Source organism: Enhydra lutris, unplaced genomic scaffold (assembly GCF_002288905.1).
Source record: "Enhydra lutris kenyoni isolate GAN:26980312 unplaced genomic scaffold, ASM228890v2 scaffoldscaffold76, whole genome shotgun sequence".
NCBI lineage: Eukaryota > Metazoa > Chordata > Mammalia > Carnivora > Mustelidae > Enhydra > Enhydra lutris.
The window spans coordinates 373,369-396,518 of NW_019154160.1; the positions used below are offsets into that span (position 1 = coordinate 373,369).

General features: G+C 52.2%; 1 protein-coding gene across 2 annotated transcripts in view; it reads left to right on the forward strand.

Annotated features, from left to right (window-relative positions):
• The first annotated feature begins 4,035 nt into the window (after positions 1-4,035).
• Positions 4,036-23,150, forward strand: part of LOC111160502 (G protein subunit gamma 4) — a 67,302-nt gene continuing 48,187 nt past the window's right edge. The window contains exon 1 of one of the 2 annotated variants that reach the window (XM_022523649.1): positions 4,036-4,067. The gene's annotated coding sequence lies outside the window, so the exon portion shown is untranslated. Of the gene's footprint in view, positions 4,068-4,134; positions 4,336-23,150 lie in introns of those variants that run through there. The other variant, XM_022523647.1, reaches the window with a different exon arrangement.

The window sequence follows — 23,150 nt, forward strand, 5'->3', positions numbered from 1 at the left end:
TGCTAAGAAGTTCCTCCCATTAGAGTGAATTTATTTTAGTTCTGCCCAAAGAGTCCCTAACTCCTTTCTTGTCTATGGTTTTAGTAGATCACAGTTCTTCTATGTTTATCTCAGGATAATTCTAACACAAATATTAAAGTAGGATAAGAATGACAGAGCCATATATTCATGGACGTTTAGGTATTTTAATAGCTCCTTATAGATCCACCAAAGAAAAGTTCTTGTAGACACCCATTTAAACCAAAAATTTGGCTATCACTCAGCGATGCATTATGCCAGAAGCAAGCAGTCTTTCAATCCAGTAATCCTTAGAATCATACTGGGGAAACCAACAATAAAGGGAAAATCATATAAGCAGATAGAAAAAGATTTATTACATTCCAAAAAACAAAGGTAATAATACTGCAGATCTCTTACGGGAAACTATGAAAGCACAATGCTTGATATCTTTAAACAGCTTCAAATTGTCAAACTAGAAAAAGATCCCTCAAAAATGAAGGCAATATACAGACTTATTCAGATAAACAAAAGCTGAGATAATTCCTCATCAGCAATCTACAAGACATGGTAAAAAATGCTCTTCAGGTAGGAGGAAATGATACCACATAAAAATTGCGTCTTCAGGGGCGCCTGGGTGGCTCAGTGGGTTAAGCCGCTGCCTTCGGCTCGGGTCATGATCTCGGGGTCCTGGGGTCGAGCCCCGCATCGGGCTCTCTGCTCTCTAGGGGAGCCTGCTTCCTCCTCTCTCTCTGCCTGCCTCTCTGCCTGCTTGTGATCTGTCAAATAAATAAATAAAATCTTTAAAAAAAAAATTGCGTCTTCACAAATGAATGAAATAAATATTCACAAATGAATATTTACCAGAAGTGGTAAATATAAAAGACTTTTAAAAAATCATTTCAAAATTTTTACATAAGAGAACTGACAGCTTAAAGCAAAAATAACGTGTTGTGGGATTTATTATATACATAAAAGGAAAACATGACAAAAATAATTCAAAGGCTGGAAGAAGAGAAATGGAAGCATACTATTGTAAAAATCTTATAGTAAATAAGTAGTATAATGGTATTTGAAGGTAGACTGTGGTAAGTTTAAGATGCTTATTATAAACCCTAGAACCATGAGAGAGAGAGAGAGAAAGAATAAAAGCCAATACTTGAAATAAAGTGGAATACTAAAGTATACTCCGTTAATTCAAAAGGAGACAGGAAAAAAGAAATGACAAGTAAGAGGACAAGCAGAAAACAAAGAGCAAGATTGTAGATTTAAACCCAACAGTATGATAACTACGTAAGAAGTAGATGACCTCAACACTGCCAAGTAAAAGGCACAGTTTCCCGGGCTGAATTAAAAAACAAGATCCAACTCTGTGTTGTCTTCAAGAGTAGAGAACCCCACTTCAAAAATAAGGACACACGGGGGCGCCTGGGTGGCTCAGTGGGTTAAAGCCTCTGCCTTCGGCTCAGGTCATGATCCCAAGTTCCTGGGATCGAGCCCCGCATCGGGCTCTCTGCTCTGCGGGGAGCCTGCTTCCCCCTCTCTCTCTGCCTGCCTCTCTGCCTACTTGTGATCTGTCTGTCAAATAAGTAAAATCTTTAAAAAAAAAAAAAGGAATAAAGACACACGTTAAAGTCAAAGGATGGGAAAGGATACTCCATGCAAACACCAGTCTCAGAAATCTGTAGTGGCCATATCAACATTGGACAAAGAGCTGAGAACAAGGACTATTACCAGGGACAAAGGAAGGAAGATGGGTGTCCCTGGTCCTAACAGTCTTAGGTGATAAACAGGGATGGACAGAATCAGAATCCCCTGGAGGACTTAAAACACAGATTGCTGGGTCCCGTCCCCAGAGTTTGTAATCCAAACTCTGGCTGGGGTCAAATCTGATAATTTGCGTTTCTAGTAAGTTCCAGGGTAGTGCTGATACTGCTGTGTGCTGATGGGATCCACTTGGGAACCACGCCCCGACTCTCTTCTTTTTGAAGTGGATATGTCAGCCTTAACGGATAGTGTAATAAACTGGAAAGATAAAATAAGGAAGTAGGGTATCTGGAAGTGTAGGTACTGATTTCCCTTACAACTGATTACTTGGGCTTGCCTGAGATAGGACTTGGGATGATCGGAAACCAGGATTTTTGCCTTAGCCAACCAAGTGGGGAGGGGCAAGAAATACAGGAGAAAACGGGGTGCCTGGGTAGCTCAGTTGGTTAAGTGTCTGACTTTGGCTCAGGTCATGATCCTGGGGTCCTGGGATCCAGCTGCCTGGGGCTCCCTGTTCGGCTTCGCTCCCTCCCTCTGTCCTTCCCCCCCCTTCTCTCAAGCTCTGCTCTCTCGAATAAATAAATAATCTTTAAAAAGAAAGAAAAAGAAATACAGGAGAAATATCTGGGGGTAAAAATAATGAATCCAGTTTGGGATTTGTTGAATTTTAAGTGCAGTACCCATATACCTTTCTTACTTTTTAAAAAAGGTCAGTGCTGTAGGTATATTTACGGCCTTCGTCCTTTTACCATAGTTAAATTCTGCGCCTTAAATGGGTACTTGCAAGCTGTGAAGAAAATCTACTTGAGATGTTTGCTGGCCCCAGGTGGGCACTTCTGAACTCCGCATTTGCATCGTCAGACGCTCGAGTCAGCAAAGCTGCACATTTGTCTGGGGCAAATGTCAAGTCCGTGGGGATCCGAGATCTAAGAAACAAGTAATCCCTGCGTCGTGTGCATCCAGGCGCGGCTGCCCGACGGTGGACCAGGCCGGCGCACGGAGATCTCCAGGCGACAGGTCCTAACTGTCGGCCATGATTTCACATAGTTGCAGGAACGGAGCTCGCCTCGGCCTCCTTTTCCTACCCACCCCGCTCACAGCGCCTGAAACGTCGTCGCTGCTTCCCTGCTGCAGCGACTCTGTGTCATCTCACCCGCAGGCGGCCACGGACGGCGGCCACGCTGTCCCCCCCGGACGCAGGGACTATGGTTACGCGGTCCGAACTGCCCCCGCCGCGGAACGGCGGTGCGGAGCGGCCGCGGGCTCCCCGCGCAACGGGCTCCCGCTCTCGGCGCACGGGGAACCCGCGCCCGCCCTGTTGGCCGCGCCCCGGCGGTGGGCCTGCTCCGCAGCCCCTTCCTCGCCCGCCGCGCCCGAGAGCGCGACGGCGCCTTGTGAATCCTCACGGGTCGGGAGCGTCTCTCCACTCGCCTCTTTTTCGGGGGCCGGGGCGGATGGTACATTTCTTGGGGCGGCTGGAAACGGGCTCACCCCGCTTCGCTGGTCCCGGAACTAACCCCCAGGCTCGGGGGAGGTCGCGGGAGGCGCAGGGGCAGGAATCCCGCGAGGACCGCGGCCCCGCGACCCCACGCCCCCCGCCACGGCCACCGCCCGGCTCCCCCAGCCCCTGGGCGGAGCGCGCGCCCTGACCGGAGCGCCGGGCCCCGCGGGGGCGCGCGGCCAGCCTCGGGGCGAGCGGGGCGGGGCGACGGGCGCGAGGCTGGGGGCGCGGGGCGTGCGCGGAGCCCTGGCGCGGGAGCCCCGGTGACGCACCAGTGACGTCGGCGGCGGCGGGCGGGATTTCCCGGCCCCTCCTGGGCGCCCGGCGAGACCCTGCCGCCGAGTGGGCGCGACCAACGTAAAAGGAGGGCGGCGGGGGTCCGGGGTCCCGCGCCCCGCACTCCGCCGGGCCCGCACGCGGTCCAGGAGCCCCGCACCGGGGGCGGGGAGCAGACGAAGTACCTTGGGTTTGGGTGACTTCGGTGGCGCGCGGGGCACGGGCTCGCCCCTCACGCCCCTCCCCCCGCGCCCCGCACCCCCGCCCCCAGCCTCACGTCGTCTCTCCCCGGCCCGGGCGGGGCTGCTGACGCGGCCCGGAGACCCCGGGGGTGGCGGGCGGGGCGGGGCGCGCCTTCCCACCGCGAGCCCGTGAGCGCCGGGGCGCGCGGGAGCCGGGGCGCGGAGTCGGAGCCGCCCCCCGGCCGAGGAGCGATGCCGCGCGGTCTGGCCGCCCCCCGCGAGCGCCGCGCCGGAGACAAAGCCCGCGCGTGAGCGGCGCCCGCGGCCCGCGCGCCCCGCTCCGGGTAAGTGGGCATCTGGCCGGCGGGCCGGGCCCGGTGTGCCGTGGGGGAACGGACGGCCCGGCCCTGGCTCGCGAGTCCCGGGCGAGCCAGAAGCCAAAGGGCAACTCGGGCGGGAAAGTCCCTGCAACTGGAGACACGGTTTGGTGCGCGCGTCGTCCCGCCGCCGTCAGTGGAGCACGCGACACCCGTACCTGGGGTTCCCCGGCCGGCCGCCCCAGCCGGCCTTCGCGCGGCCGCACAGGTGGGCGTCGGCGGTGGGCGCCGGCAGGTGAGCGCGCCCCTCGAACCCACGACCCGCGGCTGGGCCCTCAGCGACCCCGAGCGCGGGCTTGGACCGACTGCTCCGAACGCTGGGCGGGGGCGAGGCTCGGGGTGGCCGGCGTCTCCCGATCTCTGGGGTTTGAGCGGGGGGGAGGCTCCGGGGGCTCCTTTCCATATGTAGGTCGCGAACGCCCGCGGTTCCCCGGGCGGGGACGTCCCCGGTGGAAGAGGACCCCGCAGTGGAAGGGCTGGAGTGGCTAGTTGTCGTTTTATTTGTGAAAATGTTTCCGGCCCGTGCTTGAAGAAGCCCTCGGGATCTCGCAGTTTCCCAGGACTCCTTCCTCTGAGCGGTTCGGCGGCGACAGTAGACGCCGGGGCGAGGGCTCCGTCCCCGCGGCCTGATGGCGTCTGTCCCCGAGGCTGGTGCTGAAACCCGCTGCGCTCACCGCGCGCAACCAGCGGCATTGGGGGAGCTTTGGCTGAATCAATTGCCTTAGAAATAATTGCGGGAGGGTGAGGGGGCAGAGGTGTGGCTGGAGAAGACTTCTTAATTTGGGGGGATTTGCTTATTTTCGTGTATTTTGGGCTAGGGTGTCAGGAAATCGAAAAATGTTGAAGTTTGATCAAGTGATAAAGCGCATCCTGAACGCCCGGCCTCCCCTCCCCAGCAGGGCCGGTCTTCGTCTCTTTCTGTTTCTGTTACCTCCCAGGGCCGTAAAAGGCTGGCACGGGGCCTGCCTTTTCAGGGAGCGCAGAAGGCCTCCTGGGCTGCGTGGTGCTGCCCATTAAAACGTGTCAGTCTTGTCATCTCGTGAGTCCTCGCCGTGAGGCTTCTTTCCCACGGTGGGACAGACAAATTCAGTGGTAAATGCCTCAGAGCAGCAGCGAGACCCGGGCTCTGTGGCTGGCGTGTTGATTCTTTGGGGAAATCCTTTTCCCGATTTTTGCGTGCTGCGGGGGAAGGGAGGCGCGCCGCCGTCTGATCTGGCCCTGTTCCCGGCAAGAAGCTACTGTGGGAACAACTGAGACTTTGAACGGAACGCCTTTTTCAGTTCCAAGAAACAAGACATAAACTATGAATTAATTTTCAAGGGTGGACTTGGCTCAGTTATCAGTGTGGATAAAAGATGGATATGACACTTAATAAATGGTAGGTATTCATGTAAATACAGGGTTTATTATGGTGCTTGGCTAGTTAATGAGTAGCCTCACCGTGGGGTTATTAAGCTGAAATAACTATTTAGGACAATGGCCTTCCTGTTTGCTCCTCTACCACCAATCCTCAGCCTCCTTAACATAAAATTGCCCAAAGGGAACCTGTGGAAGATGTCCGGCCAGCCGAGACATAGCACAACAAAAGGGTCATTCCCAGGAGTCGCATGATCAGCTAGGCAATTGCCTTTGACATTTCTTGGGCAAGTAGACAGTGGAGAAACCAGGAAAAAGGTTTTCCCATATTCATTTTACAGTCTTTAAAGGTAAATTTATTGACAGTATCCAGAGTCCCCCTTATCTCAGCACATTCTGTGAAATGGTGGAACATCAGGTAGGAAATCGGACACTGTTGTCCCCTTGGTCCCTGGGGAAGCAAGTGCCCTGTAGCTGTCTCAGGAGGTCTGGCTTGGGCTGTAGGAGGGGTTGGGGAAAACGCCCTCCCATCCCCCCCACCCCCCCCCACACAACTGCTGCTTACTGAGAAAGCCAAATGGCTAAGAAAAGACAGAAGTCTGCAAGACAATTCATTCTCGTTTATTTATAGCCACATCTCACTATCACATTGTTCTTACCTTGATTCATTTTTGTTCTACTTGAAAAGGGGAGAATGCCTAATCATGCAATGCGTGTCTGTGGATTGCCCTTTTTCTTCATGACATTTTGAGACAATGTCTTTAAGATCTTACCTTTATGAACATATACTGTTCTGTAATCTCACAGATTTCCCCTTTTTATTGGTAAATAGATATGGTAGACGTGGTCTGGCATGGAGACTTATTATTATACAGGTAGAGAGAGTCTTCGTTCAGTGTTTTTAAACCAGAAATTAAAACTTAACTTCTTTAGTACACCAAAAATACTACAAAAATATCCTTTCCATAGTAGCCAGCAAGGGTATATTAACTGAAAATCGGAGACGCTAAGTGAGTGTCAGCAGAGAAAAACCAGGGGGCCAAATACGTAACAGCATAATACGACTGTAAGATTTTAACTAGTTCTTTCCAACCATATGAAGAATAAACCAAATATCTTAAATAAATTAGCAAAAGTGAAAAAATGCAAATGAAATTTCCGTTTAGGGAAGGAAATAGAGGCAAGAATTACTGCTGAAAGAAAAAAATCACCATAGAGGAAAACAATGGGTACTGAAGGGAGGGTCGTTTCAGTGAGCTAGCTGGAGGGTTCCAGGTCGCTTTAATTGTTGACGAGCTTTTGTTAGGTCAAATGGTAGGTGACATGCACTGAGTCTTCCTAGTGGAACCCAGCAGCCAAAATGGCAGTTCTGGGTGGATGGGTTAAAGAAAGGTTGCTCGTGGACTGGGCTCCAGTGTCCTAGGAGGAGTGAGGACGTACATGAGGCTGTGGAGAAGCCACCAGCCCCTGAAGCTTCGAGGTTGCTGGATCTCTGCAAGCAGATCCCCCGTGGCCCAACCTCAGAGGGCCAGACGGGGCGGGAGCCCGGGTTAGTGGGCCGTGGGGCGGAGCGAGGACAGACAAGCTTCAGGTCCACAAGCCACTTGGATTTAATCCTCACCCCATACATCCAAAACTTCTTTTTAGCAGAAACAACTGTCCCGGAGTGTTCTGGCAGGGTGCTTGGTGGGTCGTGGTGACTTTTTTAAAGAACCAAGGAAAAGCATATGCAAATGCAAAGGGGGAGCACTCGAGCCACGCAAGGGGAGAAACGGTGATGTGGGGGCACCGCTCCTGGGGACGGCGCATGGCTCCACTCACAGAGGCGCAGAGTTCCTTCTTGCTCTGCTTTCTCCAACCGTTTCACCCTGGGTCACCAGGTTGGGGCTCTCCAGTGGGACGTGCGGTGTGAGGCTAAGGAAGAAGAGAGAGACGGCGCCCTGGAAGCTTCCCTGGGGCCCCGCTGACAGTCACATGCACGGCACTAAGCAGCGGCCCCGTGCCCCTCATTTGCACCACCTGTGCCTGCTTTCTCGTTAGCGCCGTTTCCTCCTGGCATTCAGGTGTAGGTTGCAGCTCTAGGACTTCTCGGCCACCCCCTGTTCAGGGTCACCACCAAAGGAAGAGGGCCAGGGAGATAGCAATAGGAAAAAAGGGAACCTCTTATTGGAACATCTTTTCAACTACAACAAAAGGTGTTAATATAATAATATGAAAAATGTACCTCCCCCCATAGATGCACCACCTGAATTCTACTGTATTCCCTTCTGGTGTTCTAGCCTACAAATATGTAAAACCGAGAGATCCTCACCAAAAACACGGTGCAAGTATGAAAGTCCAAGTAGGAGAAACGGAACTTGAAGCAGAAAGAAAAGATGGAGGGAAGGCTGAAAGGGGGTTAGAAAGCAGAGCGATGCACGAAAGTTGCTGGAGGCTATCCGCTGGGAGCAGGTTACGTCAGTGGGGGCCCAGCCGGCTCCGTGGCTCGCTTCTGAACACTGTCGGAGAGGCAGAGGCAGGGGTGGCAGACGGTGGGTGGTGCCTCGTGCTGGCAGTCTGGGTTGTTGGGGGCAGGGGGGCAGATCTGGCAGTACATGGGCAGGGGGGGAGCCAGCGTTTGCTGATACCCCCTGGCACAGCCCCCATATAGCAAGGTCTGCCTTCCAAGTCAACAACAGAACCCAGAATCGAATCACTAATACACTTTCAAAAAACCGTTTTCTCCCCGCACCCCAATACCCACTGTTATTGGAAAGTTCTGGCATCCTAGGACCCCCTCCCATACATACACACACAGACTGAATCTTTGCTGCCTGATGACCTCCTTTTTGTCTGTAAGACCCACTGTCACAGTGGCCGCTACCTTCCCATCTCTCCTTATCTGTATGAGGGTCCAGGCACACCCAAGGACTGGTATCCTCCCCTGTCGGGTTTTTCTAGCCTGATCTGGGGAGGCATCTGCCCTCTCCTATTGCCCTGGAGTACCTGCTGTGCATGCCCTCAGAGGGAACTGTAGGAAAGGAAAAAAGCTTTTCCTCTACCCTCTTAGGTTTAGTGACTGGAGCCTGTGAATTAAAGTGACAACAGGAGAGATTAACAGGAGAAAAAGCCAAATTAATAGGAGAAAAAGTTTATTATACATACACACGGGAGCTTCACGGGCAAGAAGAGAAATCCTGAAGAAGCAGTTAAGCTTGAGAGCTTATATATGATCTTTTAAAAAGGGAAATTAAGTTGTGGTAAAGGGACAAGATAAAAAGGAATATGGGCTTTTAGGAGCGGTAAATTGTGAGAAGGTAAATACAGGGGAGCAACTTACAGAAGATCAGAGTTATTTTAGCAAGGTTTGTTTGTACAGACCCCATCGTGATGCCTGCTTTCTCTCTCCAGTGATGGCAATGTGTTCTCCCTCCTGGTCTGGGAGATGGAAGGGATAAACTCCTCCACAAACAGAAACGTGCCTCTTGGCAGGAAGGGCGAGGCCAAGGAGGTCCTCCTGCGTCTGCTGTTTCTTACTTGCATTCAGCTCAAAATAGTCCTTATGCCAAAGTGGCATATTTGGGGGTGGTATTTTCTGAACGCCCTTCGACAGGTCCGGCAGACCTTTCCTTGGTCCCTTCGAAGGGACACGACGGCCCAGCAGTGCCGGAGCTCCTCTCGGGCCGCCGGTGTCTGGGAGGCCACAGCAAGCCGCTGACGCGCTCCCCGGGATGACTCATTCTTTCTGTGCTCAGGCAGTTGCAGCTCTGTCTCTTGTTTATGATTCCTTTGTCCCCTGATGCTTTCGAATTTGATCTGACGTGGCCACACCATCTCTCCCTGCATGTGGCTGTCAGGGATTACTGTTGATTAGCCTTCGGGGACAACCTGTCTGTCCAAGGTTGAGTTTGGGGGGGGGGGGTTCCCCCAGACCTGGTCACCCTCCACCTACCCCCAAGCTCTGGTGGCCTGAGGCAGGAGGGCTGGGCCCTGGCCTTGCTGCCCAGTAACCATGGCAACTCACCTAAGCTGCCCACACAGTGGCCCAGGGCCCCAGGCCGCTCTTGACTTCCCTCCGGTTCTTCCTGCCCTGCCTCTCCTTGGGCCTCTGTTAGCTGTGAAATGTGGCCCGTGGTGGGGTCTCTCGTCTTTCTCCTCACTGTCTGCCCTGTGCTGGCTTCTCCGCTCCCCAACCGCGGGACTCTCCGCGTGCGAGGGGACAAGGAGCAGCCAGGTGAAGGGGAGACAAAGTCCTGCCCTCACAGAATTGACATTCTAGTAGAGGGAGCAGGCTGGTAAGAACAAGCCTGAGGATCAAAAGTGAGTTCAATAATAACTTAATAATGAGCATCTCAAAATGTGACGAGTGCTTGGGAGAAAAACAAGATGAGGAAGGAAGATAACAGAATTCCAGGGAAAGACTACTGCAGATTTTAAAAAAGATACTTCTGGAAGGACTCCGTGTTGGGATCCAAGAAGGAGAAAGGAAAGGGACTTGTCTCCTAGGTGCAGAGGCAGCAAAAGTGGAATGAGATGACAATGTGCTGGACCCACAGACGGCTTCTGCCCAGCTGCTTTCCTCCATAGCCTCCACCACACCCCAGCATCCAGGGAAGCTAAAAGGAACATTTGGTCTGACTCAAGGTGGAGGGAGAGACTTGTGGCAAAATAACACGCAGCACCAGGATCTCCCTGTGTTGTGGATATCCCACCCATCCAGCCGCTGGACTGAGGGGCCGAAAGGAGGCCATAGGGAAGGAGCCCTGATCCAAGGGCATTTGAGCCACCCAGAGCCCTCCAGAGGGTGCCCCTTAGAGGCCCGATCAAAGACCTGGGGGCTAACCAGAGGAGGGAGCTGTCACCCTTCAGCTGCTCCACTGTGGACACGGGTGGGCTGGGAGACAATGCTTCGTGGAATCCTGCTGTGTGGCCTGGAGGGTAAACTGTGAACTTGCATCATGACGGGCCCCGTCGGCCGTGCCTTCCATTTTCACACACCTGTTTTAGGAATCATTTCGTGGTGGCATAGTCTGTCTGGAAAATTCCAGGCAGAATCGTCCGTGGCTCCCAAACCTGGCTGCGTAGCAAAATGACTTTGAGTCATTTTCCAAAATCCCACCTCACCCCTGGGCATCTGACTCAGTGGTTCGGAGCTGGGGCCAGGGAATCTGTGTTTTTTGAGTTTTGTAAACCACTGAAGCAGGTGATTTCCGCAGGTCGTCCTTCCGTGTGACTGAAAACCCCCAAGCTCCCCCCAGCGGTCCCAGACCAGTTCCTATGCCAGCCTCTCCCCCCCATCCCTTGGGTGGGTGAGACCGTGACTCCCCACAGACACCAGAAGGCCAAAACCCCTGGAAGAGGAAGAGCTCCTTTCCCGGCTGGACACGGGGCTCTGTCCACCCTTCCTTTCCACAGGACAGCTCCACTGACCCGGAAACCAGCTCTTCACCCTGAAGATCTAACTGCATCTGTGCGCAGCATGATGACCCCAAAATACAGACCCCTGCCGCCGTCCCGCAGCTCCCGTGGGGCGGGCCACAGCAGCTCCAGGGGTCCGGCACCTGCAGGCACATGAACCGGCCTCACCCTTCTTTGCTGAGGCTCAGGGAGGATCATTAGTCACTGAGGAGACTTGTGAGCACTACTAGGCCAGCAGGCAGGAGCCCAGAGATGAGTAAAGGGAGGTCCCGGGTCTTGAGGAATGTACACGCCAGTCAGAGAGATGGAGGCTTACGACACAGCCCAGAATTAAGAACCTGAACACAGCGGGACACCACACGCAGTCTAGGTCAGGAAAGGCTTCCAGAAAGAGGTCTCGGGACTTGGCCAGAGGGAAGGGTTGCATCACAGCTAATGAACAGTGAAGACTTTGGAGGCTGCGAGTTTTTGTTTAAGCAAATAATGATAATAGCAGCTAACATTTATTGAGGACCCGCTACAAGCCAGGCTCTAAGTGTCTTATATGGTATTAAGTGTGTATTTCCTCAAGGGGGTACTGGGTGGCTCCATCACTTCCGCGGCAGCCAACTCGTGATCTCAGTTCAGGTCTTTTTGATCTCGGGGTCGTAAGTTCAAGCCCCATGTTGGGCTCCATACTGGGTATGGAGCCAACTTAAAAAATAAATATGTTCATACGTATTTATGCCTTGGCAACTATGGTTGGAGGAAACACAGTGCCCCCAACAGCAAAGATGGCCACAGTGGAACCTGTAACTGTGTTACCTTACAGAGCAAAAGGGATTTTGTGGATGTGGTTAAGACGCTTGAGATGGAGAAAGTATCCAGGATTATTTGGTGGATCTGATGTAATCACATGTTTCCTTATAAAAGGAGAACAGCGGTGTCTGAGGGACAGGACGATGATGCTGGGCTGCTGGCTTGGAAGGTGGAGGAGGGGCTGTGAGCAAGGTGTGCAGGGAGACCCTCCCTGGAGCCTCCAGCAGCCCTGCGGACAGTGTGCTTTCTAACACCAGAGCTCTCACATCACAGATTTGGGTTGTTGAAGCCGTAAGTTTGTTGTCCTCCGGTGCAGCAGCCATAGGAAGCTCATACTGACTCTTCCTGGTCAAAGGAAACAAGGGGCTGAGTACTTTGCCCCCAGGGTCGCAGAGCAAGCAAGGGGAAGATCCAGCATTCCAAATTCAGCCTCTTGGCTCCAGATCCTGCACTGGCTCCCTCTTGCCCGTGTCCTGCCTAAAGGATGGTCGGGAGACCCGGGAGCTTCCAGAGATGAACCCAACAAGGCAGACAGGCAGGAGCTGGATCCTAGGTCCTTTTTGGTTGAGGGGAAGCGTAGCCTCTGCTGTTTCGGTAGCCCGAGCTCCTTTCCAGAGGTTTGCTCATGTCCATGCTGACCGTGAGTGCCCCTACCCGGGAGGCGAGGCCAGCTCCCCGTCCCTATTCACACCGCTCCACCTGATGCCGTGTGCAGCCCGAGCTGTGTGCTGATGCACACCTCCGCCTTCCTCCATCATCGTGTGGTTTTAAAGCGCGCGCTATGGCCTGGCGGTGAGGGGACACTCTGGTTAAACACAGCGTCCCTGTGCATATTAGATTCTCCTGTCTCCAAACATCTGCCTGTGTCTCGGGCGTCTCTCATCCGTTCTAATTCTTTAACATAGACAATTCTTTATATTGGGGGTCCTTCAACATAAAGCATCCTCACCCCTCGGTCTTTGACTGAAATAAGTGGTCGGAAGAATTTTTAGACAGTGTTTCAAGTTTTGTTTTGTTGTTTTTTTTTTTTTTTTAAATATTAAGTGCAGTAAATGCTTCCTGGAACCACTACCCCAGCTATGTCTGCTGAAGTTGTATTTCGTGTATCTCACAGACACTGCCTAGACTCTCGAAGGAGCCCTCGCAAACATTTGATTGGCGTCTTGTGCTTTGCCAAAAGCATTCCTGTGACCTGTCCACTTGATCTTTCCAGAAGCGCTGAGAGGCCTGCGTGCTTATCCCCATTCTTGACTGAGAAACTGAGCCTCAAGTGTAAGCAGCCAAGGACAGAAACTCGGGGCTTCTACACGTCAGTTGCATTCTGCTGCCTCTTGGGTGGAAAATGGCCTCAGACGCCCTTTCGGGGCCATAGGTTTCCAGATTCCAGGTCAGGGGTGCCCCTTCCAAGTACAGAAATGAGATGCTGGGGCATCCACACACCATCACCACCTATCCGTGGCCCCACCTGCTGGACGGAGCGCGTGAGACCCCCCAGGCCTTTGACATGAGCGCACCCTAGGGCATAGCTTGGATGAGGCTCACCAGTGTCTCGGGGCACAGGTGGGCATCCTGCGGGGGACCCACAGGGATATGCAGGTCTTCTGGCAGGAGGCCTGTCGAGAACACGGCCTCAGCATGGGGGACGTGACCCTGAGTGAGCACAAGCTTGCAGCGAGCGTGGGCTCCCTGTGTGATGAAGACAAAGGGAGGGCAGACCTGCCTCCCAGCATGAGCTGCTCGTCTCCCATGGGTGTCCCCCCGGGCTCCGGAGTTACTCTGCACTGTTGGCCGCACGTCTCCCAGCACAGGTGTCCTAGGAACAGGTGAATCCTGGCCATTCTCTCTCTTCTTTCTAGGTGTCCTCGGGGCCCTCCCTTTCCGTAAGCCTTCTTCACATAAATCAAAATCTCTGGCATCCAAAACATGTCCCCCAAGAGGGCTTTCGGAACCTGCTTTGAAAGAAAAAAGCAGAATGCCTCCTCGTCTTTCTGTATTCCTGCTTTGATAATCCCAGTCCCCCCTGAGGCAACGTGGGTCCCCTGGCTGGCAGGGGACGGGTGGGAGACAAGGGAGCACAGGGAGAGAAAGCACAGAGCAATACGTCAGGACATCATCTTGCTGCACAGAGCGCCGGTTTCTCCCCTCCCTCGTCTGGGCTTTCCTACACAGTAAAGGGAAAGACCCTCCCGCAGGGTCCCCCAGAGAGAGGGCCCCCAGCTCTGACCCACGAGTCCCCTGGCAGTGTGGAGCTGCCAGCTTCTCCACCGCTAGCTGCCCAGCTAAAGGCTTCTTCAAGCCTTTAGCTTCTGCCAGGGGGTCCCCAGAGTGACTGCGAGAGGTCTCAGAGTCCAGGTCCAGCCCAGGAGCCCCATGGAGACTGAACGTGCAATGTCAGACGCTCGTCTACTGCTGATCTGCAAGTGTGCGTGACATCCTTGGGATCAGGAAGATGACATGAATTTGAGTGTATTCCTGAACTCTTTATGTCACTCTAAATCTTCTGAGTCAATAGATACTGAAAGAACTGCCATAGGGAGGCTACATTTTTTTTTAATTTTAGAAGAGACCTTTATGCTTTAAAATCACTGGATCCCTAGTCTGTGAAATCCTTTCCGTTTTGAGCACTCTTTGGTTCATTAACAAATGTTACAGTAGATTTTCTAAAATACCGCACATTTATTTGCTCTCTACCTTTTTCTGCGTTGCGTTCCTCTATCAGCTGCTGGCTTCAGAGCTGAAGAATTCTAAGCAGCCTTACCCCTTCTGCAGGGACCTGGCTGGAGGATTTCCAGAGGACGGGTCTTCCCCGTGTAGGGATAGAAGATGTTTTTGCTGCATCTCAGATTTGGGAACCCATCTTTGCATCTTATGGAAACTTTGTGGGTGAGCTGGACCGTGTGTATGTTTTTCCTGCTTCTTAAAGCCTTATTATCTTCATTAGACTTTTCTCAAGTGCCTCTTGCCAACAACATGCTGACTTCTGGCTCAAAGGAGAAATAGCCAGGGCCAGCCTCCCAGGCAGACTGTCTTGCTCAGAGACAGTCTTCCGGTGCCGGTGCTGCATTTAGGGGTGGGTCGTAATGCGCCGCGATTGGGTCAGTGAACAGATCCTACGGTCCACGGCTTCCTTGGCTATTGGGAAAGGTAGAACTTCTCTCCACTTGCCTCTAGCCACAGCCCAGCCACTCGCCACCCTCACCTGTACCGCTCAGGGACAGTCACCCCGGACAACTACTTTGCAGAGGTCATCAACAGGCTGCCAATGCATTAAAGAAAAACTCACATCAGACTCTGTATCTTTTGTTCTGGAAAATACCCAGATCACTTTCAGACTTATTTAATGTGTCTTTTTTTTTTTTTCTTCACTGCTGCTAAAAAATTCTCCTCCATGCATAGCTCACAAGTCAGTCTGCAAAATATGAATAAACACCTTGGAGAGATCCATTAACGTCTGTAACACATGATCAGCAGCGGTCGTGGGTGACGGCCTCTGAGGTCAGGCTTCCTTTCTCTTTTGAAAACAGGTGTCTGAGCAGTCATTTGGTCATAAATTCTCCTAAACTAGAATGAAAACTCTGTGACTAATTTTCTTTGTTTGTTTGTTTTTTCATCATGATCAAGCCATGAGGTTGTTATCTTTTCTCAGAAAGTCGAGTGATGGGGCGCCGTGGTGGCTCATTTGGTTGGGCGGCTGCCTTCACCTCGGGTCATGATCCCAGGGTCCTGGGATCGAGCCCCGCGTCGGGCTCCCCGCTTAGTGGAGAGCCTGCTTCTCCCTCTCCCTCTGCCTGCTGCTCTACCTGCTTGTGCGCTCTCTGTCCGTCTCTCTCTCTGTCAAATAAATAAGTAAAATCTTTAAAGAAGTCAAGTGACAGTTTCTCAGATTTCATGTATTTGCTAAGTTGTCTTGTTGGTTTTGTTCCTGCTTGAGGCATTGTACTTGACCCTGCTCTTTTGTGGATAATGACAGACTGTCACAAAGGGGAACCCCGAAATGCAGGGACGGAAACTTGCTCGCAGTCAGACAAGTAACCAAACTTGAAATGGGCTTAGAAGTAAATCTCCTGGCTTCTCAGCCACCCTTCCTATCTGGAAAAACAAAAACAAAAAATAAAACCCTCTTTTTCCAAAGTCTTTGTCCCCAGAACGAGCGTCGGAGCATTCTGACTGCTCCTACCTGGCTCGAAGGAGGATTCTTGGACACGGTCTGGTAGCTGGTTTGCAGAGAAGGTGCAGGGTTTGCACGAAGCTGAGAAGTCTGACCCGGGAGTCCTGCCTGCAGGAGGTGCTCTCCCGCGGGGCAGGAGCTGGCCTCTCCCCGCAGCCCGGGGACCCTCTCGGCTTGCGGTCCACCGCGTCCTCTCAGGGGTTCTCTTAAACTCATGGGACACAGCCCCGGATTGACGTTTTCATGCCTGTCGGTGCCATCATTTGGTCAGCTGAGGAATAATTCCTGCGTCACCACTTTCAGAAGAATGAGAAGACAGGAATTGCACGGGAGGTGTAGATCGCGTGACGTCAGAAGTCGTGGGAGTGTCCTGGGGTGCCTCCCCTGGGGGTGTGAGGGTCGGGCTGTGGTCTGTTGCGTCCAGGAGTGCTGAGTGACCGAGGTGTCCAGCCCACAGAGCGGCGGGTGGCTGGCTATGACAGCAGTTCAGAGCTCCTCTCCCGTACGGTGGGCGGGCCAGGCTTCCCAAGGGGTGCTGGGCTGTGCCCACACCACTCCGGGTGGCTCTCGTGTATGACAGGCAGACCCCCGGGGCCTCACACTGGCGTCTCGGCCATCAGAATCCCCAGGACAAAACGCCTGGTTTTGTCGGCTCTGCCTTGACGGGGCCTCTGCTCTGCGGACCCCGCCACAGAGCTGGTCTTGGCCGACCTTGGTCTGCTGTGCTCAACAGCAAAGTCAAGCACTTACCGTGCTCTGAAGGTGTGTATCTGACAGCTTTCAGGTGCTGGGGGTTTGAGGATCGTTTTGAAACACTCTGACAAGAGAATTCTTAGGTCTTTTGGATAAAGAGTGTGTGCTTGATTTACGCGAAGTTAGGGTGATGGAAAGGGGACCTCAAATATCTTAACTGTTGTCCTATTTGAAAGAAAGGGAAAGGGCGCCTGAGTGGCTCAGATGGGGAAGCATCTGCCTTCGGCTCAGGTCGTGATCCTGGGGTCCTGGGATGGAGTCCCACGTCCGCTCCCTGCTCAGTGGGGAGCCTGCTTCTCCCTCTGCCTGCTGCTCCCCCTGCTTGTGCGTGCGCGCTCTCTCTCTCTGCCAAATAAATAAATAAAAATCTTTAAAAAGTAAAAAAATGAACCTAAGAAATATCCTGTGCTCAAAGAGTTGGCAGTCTAGGAAGGAAGAAAACACATATTCACCACTACTTGAGTACCTGAGTACGAGGTCTCAGGCAGTGAGGACAACGGAAAGCCTAGAAGCATGACAGTGATGGGCAGTGGCGCTCGGCTCCAGGGGCCACGGGGGCAAGCCAGCTCAAGAAAGTTTTGTTTGAGAGGGTGGTAGCGTCTGAATGAGACCCTGAAAATGAGCAGAGGCAGCTTTTACCGACAGGAGTTGGGCTGGCGAACAACTAGCAAAAGCAAAAGATGACAGTGGCAAAGTTCCAGGCACCTACGAGCCAGGGCAGGCAGCCGACTCTGAGTTGGGATTGGAATTATTTAGTTTTGAATATCATACGGAGGAAGCTTGGTACCAATTTTTCAAAAGCCTCTCGCATATTTGACATTTCGGAAGAAGTTACATTACATTAAAATGTGGATTCAGAAATAAAGTATCTGAGCCTCTGCCTCCTCTTGTCTTGTATAAACGTCAGGTTGACTCATGAAACATCAAGCAGGTGTTAAAACTTCTGCACGTCCAAGTAGAGCAAACGCGAATTCCATTGGAGGGGTTGCCCGGCCGCCTCCCGGTCCTGCTCAGTTCCGTGGGGGGCCGGTTCAGTAATGAACTTGAGGGTGCTCCAGCTGCCGCACCATCGGTCACGAAGGTTCCAACGAAACAAGCTTCCGAAGAGGCGGCTGGGTCACGAGTGACTGGTGGGCTGCAGAGAGCCGGACCCCGAAGTGCTGGGACCCGGCGCCCCGGACCGGGGGACTTGCACGGAGGCCCCAGAATCACAGGAGGCTGAGGCCTCCGTCGCGGCAGCGGAGGGAGCAGCTGCGTGAAGCGGCCGGGCGGCCGGGCTGCTGCGGGAGCCTCCTTAACCCGGACCCCGGCCGGCGCGGGGGAGGCCGCATGGACAGGCTGGTGTGAATCCCAGTCCCCAAACTCGGGTGTGGGGGAGCAACGGGTTTTTCTGATTTTCCCGTAACTCGTCTTTTGCTGAAGCGTCCATCCCTCCGGCCGGCAGGGGACTCCTGTCTCGGGAGTCCCCAGCCGTCCCCAGCCTCCCGGTGATTCCCCAGAACTCAGGCAGGTCCGGGGTGTGGCAGAGGGGCCCCCTTGGTCCTTGAGGCATCTCGAGGACCAGGTGACCGTGAGAACCCATCAGCTGGGTACGGCCCTTGAGGCTAGTGGCTCTTGGTGGTCTCAGGTCCTGCCTGGGGGCACAACAGTCTCCTCCAGGAAGCACCCCCCCCCCCCCATGCCCTACTCGGGAGGGTAGTGCAGTCCCTGTCCCCCACCCCCAGCCACCCTGGGCTATTGGAGAGTGTCGCCATCTGGTCCCCGGGGCAGCTCCTCCCTTCCTGCTCTGCAGCCGCCCTACAACACGACTTCTTTCCCACGCAAGGCTTAGGCTTTGGAAACAAAAGCCAAAGACTCCTGAGTGTGTCTGCTCCTTAACCTACCACCCCTGCCTCTCCTTGAACGTGAGCGGGTGAGGTGTAGGTCAGCAGCTGTGAGTGCCATCCCATCGCTCGTGTCCGAAGGTATGGATTTGGGGTTTCTTTCAGGCCTCACTCTACTCCAAGCGGTTAGCTTTCTCCCTTACACGATTGTTGTTGTTTTTAAGATTCCATCCATTTGTTTGAGAGAGAACACGAATGAGGGACACGGGAAGAGGGAGAGGGAGAGGCAGACTCCCCGCTGAGCAGGGAGCCCCATGTGGGGCTTGATCCCAGGACCCCAGGATCGTGACCTGAGCCAAAGGCAGATGCTCCCCGACTGGGCCACCCAGGCGCCTCTCTCCCTTACGTGTTAACATACCCAGAAGGCTTGCAGTTCCCGGCAGAGTCCCGGGGAGAGCCGACAGTCCATACCCCGAGAGCCCCGGCAGCCTGCTCCCGGCTGCCTCCATCCTGCTGATAACGGCCACTTACTGCCGGCCCCCCACACCGTGCCAGCTGGTTTTCTAGACCTTTCAGTCACATTACCTTGTTTAATCTTAAGAACGGCGCCATGAGGCAGGTATAATTATGCCTGACCCTCAGGATTTTTAGGGCAGTGAAACTATTATGTAGGACACTCTAACGATGGCTCGACCTGTCATTATACATTTGTCCAAACCCACAGAATGCACAGCACCAGGAATGAACGACAGTGCGATCTGTGGGCTCTGCGTGGTTACGGTGCATCCGTGCCTGGTGGGGAATGCCATGCATGGGGGGAAATCTCTGTATTCCCTGCTCAGTTTTGCTGTGAAACTGCTCTGAACAATATATTTTGTTTTTTTGTTAAAGAGATTGAAAAGGTTGCAAGAGAAGGTTGGGAAGGTGGGAAAGAGAAGTAGTGTCCTGGGCCGGAGAGAGACAAGGGAAGGGAAGACAGGCCTGTAGCTTTGTGGAGGTCACAGGAAGGGATCAGTCCCCATTCCTTTCACCAAGATCCCCCACACCTTTGCCACATGGGGCCCTCCCCTGCCGTCTGGTAATTCCTTCCTCGGCAGCCTGGCAGCCCCACCCGCACTGGGTCCTCGGCGGGCTCTGGGTCCTCCTGGGAGCTACTCTCAAAGCCAGCTCTTGCCCGGGTTCCAGAAAGTCAGCTGTGTATTACGGATCTTCCAGGAGCCGGTTTACTCACAGTCTTCCTCCAGCGTTTAGGAGCCTGTTTGCAAATCGCAATCTTGATCACGACGAAAAACAGGTGGCTGGAGGTGAGAGGGACCGGGATGGAGCTGCAGACCGCAGAGCGGGCTTGTGTGGTCTTACTACTAAAAATCTAGCAGGAAGCAAATGAGATGGGAAATAAATCCCTACACACAGTCGCACACAAGATGTAACGTAAAATCCTGATTCTTTGGAACACAATCTTGTTATTTCTTTAAAAAGATTAATTCTCTAGGAATGTGCAGATGAGTAGCTTGCCAAGGAATGTTTATAGAAAATGCATTATTCTGGAGTAATGGTAGGCGCTGAAATATGACAGCACTTGTCCTTTTCTCAATTAAAAGTTACATGGAAAATTCAGATGTGTCATTTTGCTCTGACAATCAGACACTTCCCGCCTTGTAAAAATAGCTCTTCTTTTGAAATAATGTCACGTCAAAATGGGAGTTGACATGGTCTGAAGTACTACACTGTCTTTCAAAGGACTCGTTTGGGACCCATGGCCCCTTTCTTCTTTCTGATTTCTCCCTTTCAGCATGGAAAAAATCTATCGTAGGCCACCATTGTGTTTTGGCAACAGATACCTTGTCTGATTTCATGGAGTAAACCCCATGGACTGGAGTTTTTGCCTCAAGATGAATCATACCTCACGTCTCACCCACACGTGATTTTTTTTCTTGGATCATGGTGGATATTTTCAGCTACAAATCCCCTCAACCACGTCTCACCAAAATGACTAGGAGGAGGAACACCCAACAGAGGAAGAATTCAGAGACTGTGACCTCTGCCACAGAATTATTGGATATGGACATAAACAATATATCAGAAAGGGAATTCAGGGTAACAATTATCCAGGCAATGGCTAGGTTGGAGAAGACCGTTTGTGGCAACATAGAATCCCTAAGGGCGGAAGGGAGAGCTGATCTAGCAGAAGTTAAAAAGGCTATCACTGGGCACCTGGGTGGCTCAGTGGGTTAAGCCGCTGCCTTCGGCTCAGGTCATGATCTCGGGGTCCTGGGATTGAGTCCTGCATCGGGCTCTCTGCTCAGCAGGGAGCCTGCTTCCCTCTCTCTCTCTCTGCCTGCCTCTCTGTCTACTTGTGATCTCTCTCTGTCAAATGAATAAATAAAATCTTTAAATTAAAAAAAAAAAGGCTATCACTGAGATCTAATCTAATCGAAATCCTCTAACAGCTAGGGTAAGCGAGGCAGAAGATCGAATTAGTGATCTAGAAGACAAACAGATAGAAAAGAAGGATCAGGAGGAGGCCTGGAACCCACATGTGATTTAAATGACACTTTGGATTTAAAGATGGTGCTGGAGTAAGATTAAGACTCTGGAGCTGTTGGGATGGGGTGAGTTTACTTGTCATGTAAGAGAGACATGAACTTTGGGGGTCCAGGGGGCGGAGTGTTATGGGCGAATTGTGTCTCCCACCAAATACAGAATGTCACAGAATGTGACCCTGTTTGGAAACTGGGCCTTGAAAGAGGTAATTAATGGGGTCATGCAGATGAGCCCTGATCCAATGGGACTGGTGTCCTTATAAGAAGAGATTAGGACACAGACCAACAGAGAGGGAAGGCCACTTGAGGACGCAGCAAGAAGGCAACCATCTGTAAGCCAAGGAGAGGCACCTGAGAAGAAACCAACCTGCCAACAGTTTGACCCTGGATTTGTGGCCTCTCCTACTGTAAGAAAATAAGCATCTGTTGCATAAACCACTAAGTCTGTGATTCTTTGTTATGGCAGCCAAAGCTGTCTAATACAGTCGGAGAGAGCCAGAAAGGAGGAGAGAGAGCTGGAGGAGGGAGGGAGGGTCCAGCTATATATCGGTGTGTGTGAAAGGGTCATACACCCTCTCCCCCTGCCGCGTGAGAACCCAGCCTTGCTAACCTCCTGGCTCTGCTACCCTGCATTGCAGCTGTAGCTAATTAAGTCAGTGGCTTCAAACAGCACATCTATTGTATTATAGTTCTAGAAGTCTGAAATCTGAAAAGGGTCTCACTGGGCTAAAATTAAGGTGTTGTCAGAAGTGCATTTGTTTCTGTCTTGCCTTTTCCAGCCTCAAGAGGCTGATTACCTTCCTTGAGACATGGCCCTCTTCCATCTTCAGATGTAGCACCTTAAAATCTCGGACTCTGACACTGACTCTCCTGCCTCCCTCTTTCTCTTGTAAGAACCCTTGTGATTACATTGGACCCACCCAGATAATCCAGGGTAACCTCCTTATTTTATTTTATTCTTAAAGATCATATTTATTTGAGAGTGAAAGGGAGCACGAGCAGAAAAGCAGACTCCCTGCCCAGCAGAGAGCCCGATGCAGGGCTCCATCCCAGGACCCAGTGATCATGACCTGAGACGAAGGCAGACACTTAACTGACTGAGCCTCCCAGGCATCCCTAATCTCCCTATTTTAATGTCCACTGATTAGCAAGCTTAATTCCATCCACTCTTATTTCCTCCTTGTCATGTTACATACTTACAGATTCTGGGAATTAGGACATGAGCATCTTGAAGAAGGCATTTTTCTGCCCACCTATGACACCCTGGAAACCAGATAAGACAATGTATGTCAACTCTATTGTCAGGTGACATTGCTTATGGTCAAAATGTCCCCCGAATAGTAAATTACTCATGGACTGGAAGCAGTGATGAATGAAGCTCAAACACCTCCTGTAGACACTACACTTTGGGCTTTCCCAAGTTTTGGTAACTTTTTAAAGTGGCATGTCCCTGTGGGGACCTGGAAGCTATTTTGAAGAGATACTGCTTCTGTGGGCAGGGGTCTTCTGCACCAAGGTGGCCCCCACACCCACCCATGTAGATGTCGTCTCCTTGCACTGTGCTACTGCTTGGGAATGGCTCCTGGACACTACCTAAACCACAGTAAGAACTTCTGAAGGCCCCTCATGGGATGTCCTGATACTGTCCTGCCGGCCAGCTGGGCCTTCTGCCCTTGTCTTCATGAATAGATGGAGACCCATTTCTGTTGTAGTCTTGCGAGTCTGAAGGTTTGGTCAGTCTGTGGCATTGCACCGAGCGAAGGCAATTGGCTTTCTTCTTACAACCAGGGAGGAGCTGTATTAGTCTGCTTTGTATCACCGGTGGCTTGAACAACAGAAATTTATTTTCTCACAGTTCTGGAGGCAGAAGTCCAAGGCCACATTGCCTGCAGTTGCTTTCCTTCTGCTATGAAGGACATTACTGGCACTTTTTATGAAACTTGAATGGAGTCTGAGGACCAGCTGATAGGGATATAGCAGTGTACATTGGCCTGACTTTGAGGGTTGTGTTGTGGTTGCGTAAGAGAGTGTCCTTGTCTTCCGGAGACCCATGGTGCTGAGGGGTAATAGAGACTCGGGCTGACAACTTACGCTCGAGTGGTTCAGAAGAAAATCCCTGGTGCTAAACTTGCAGCTTTTCTGTAAACATGAGATTGTTATAAAATTTTAAGTTTAATGTTAAGGTCATCTTTTTAAAAGATTTTGTTTATTT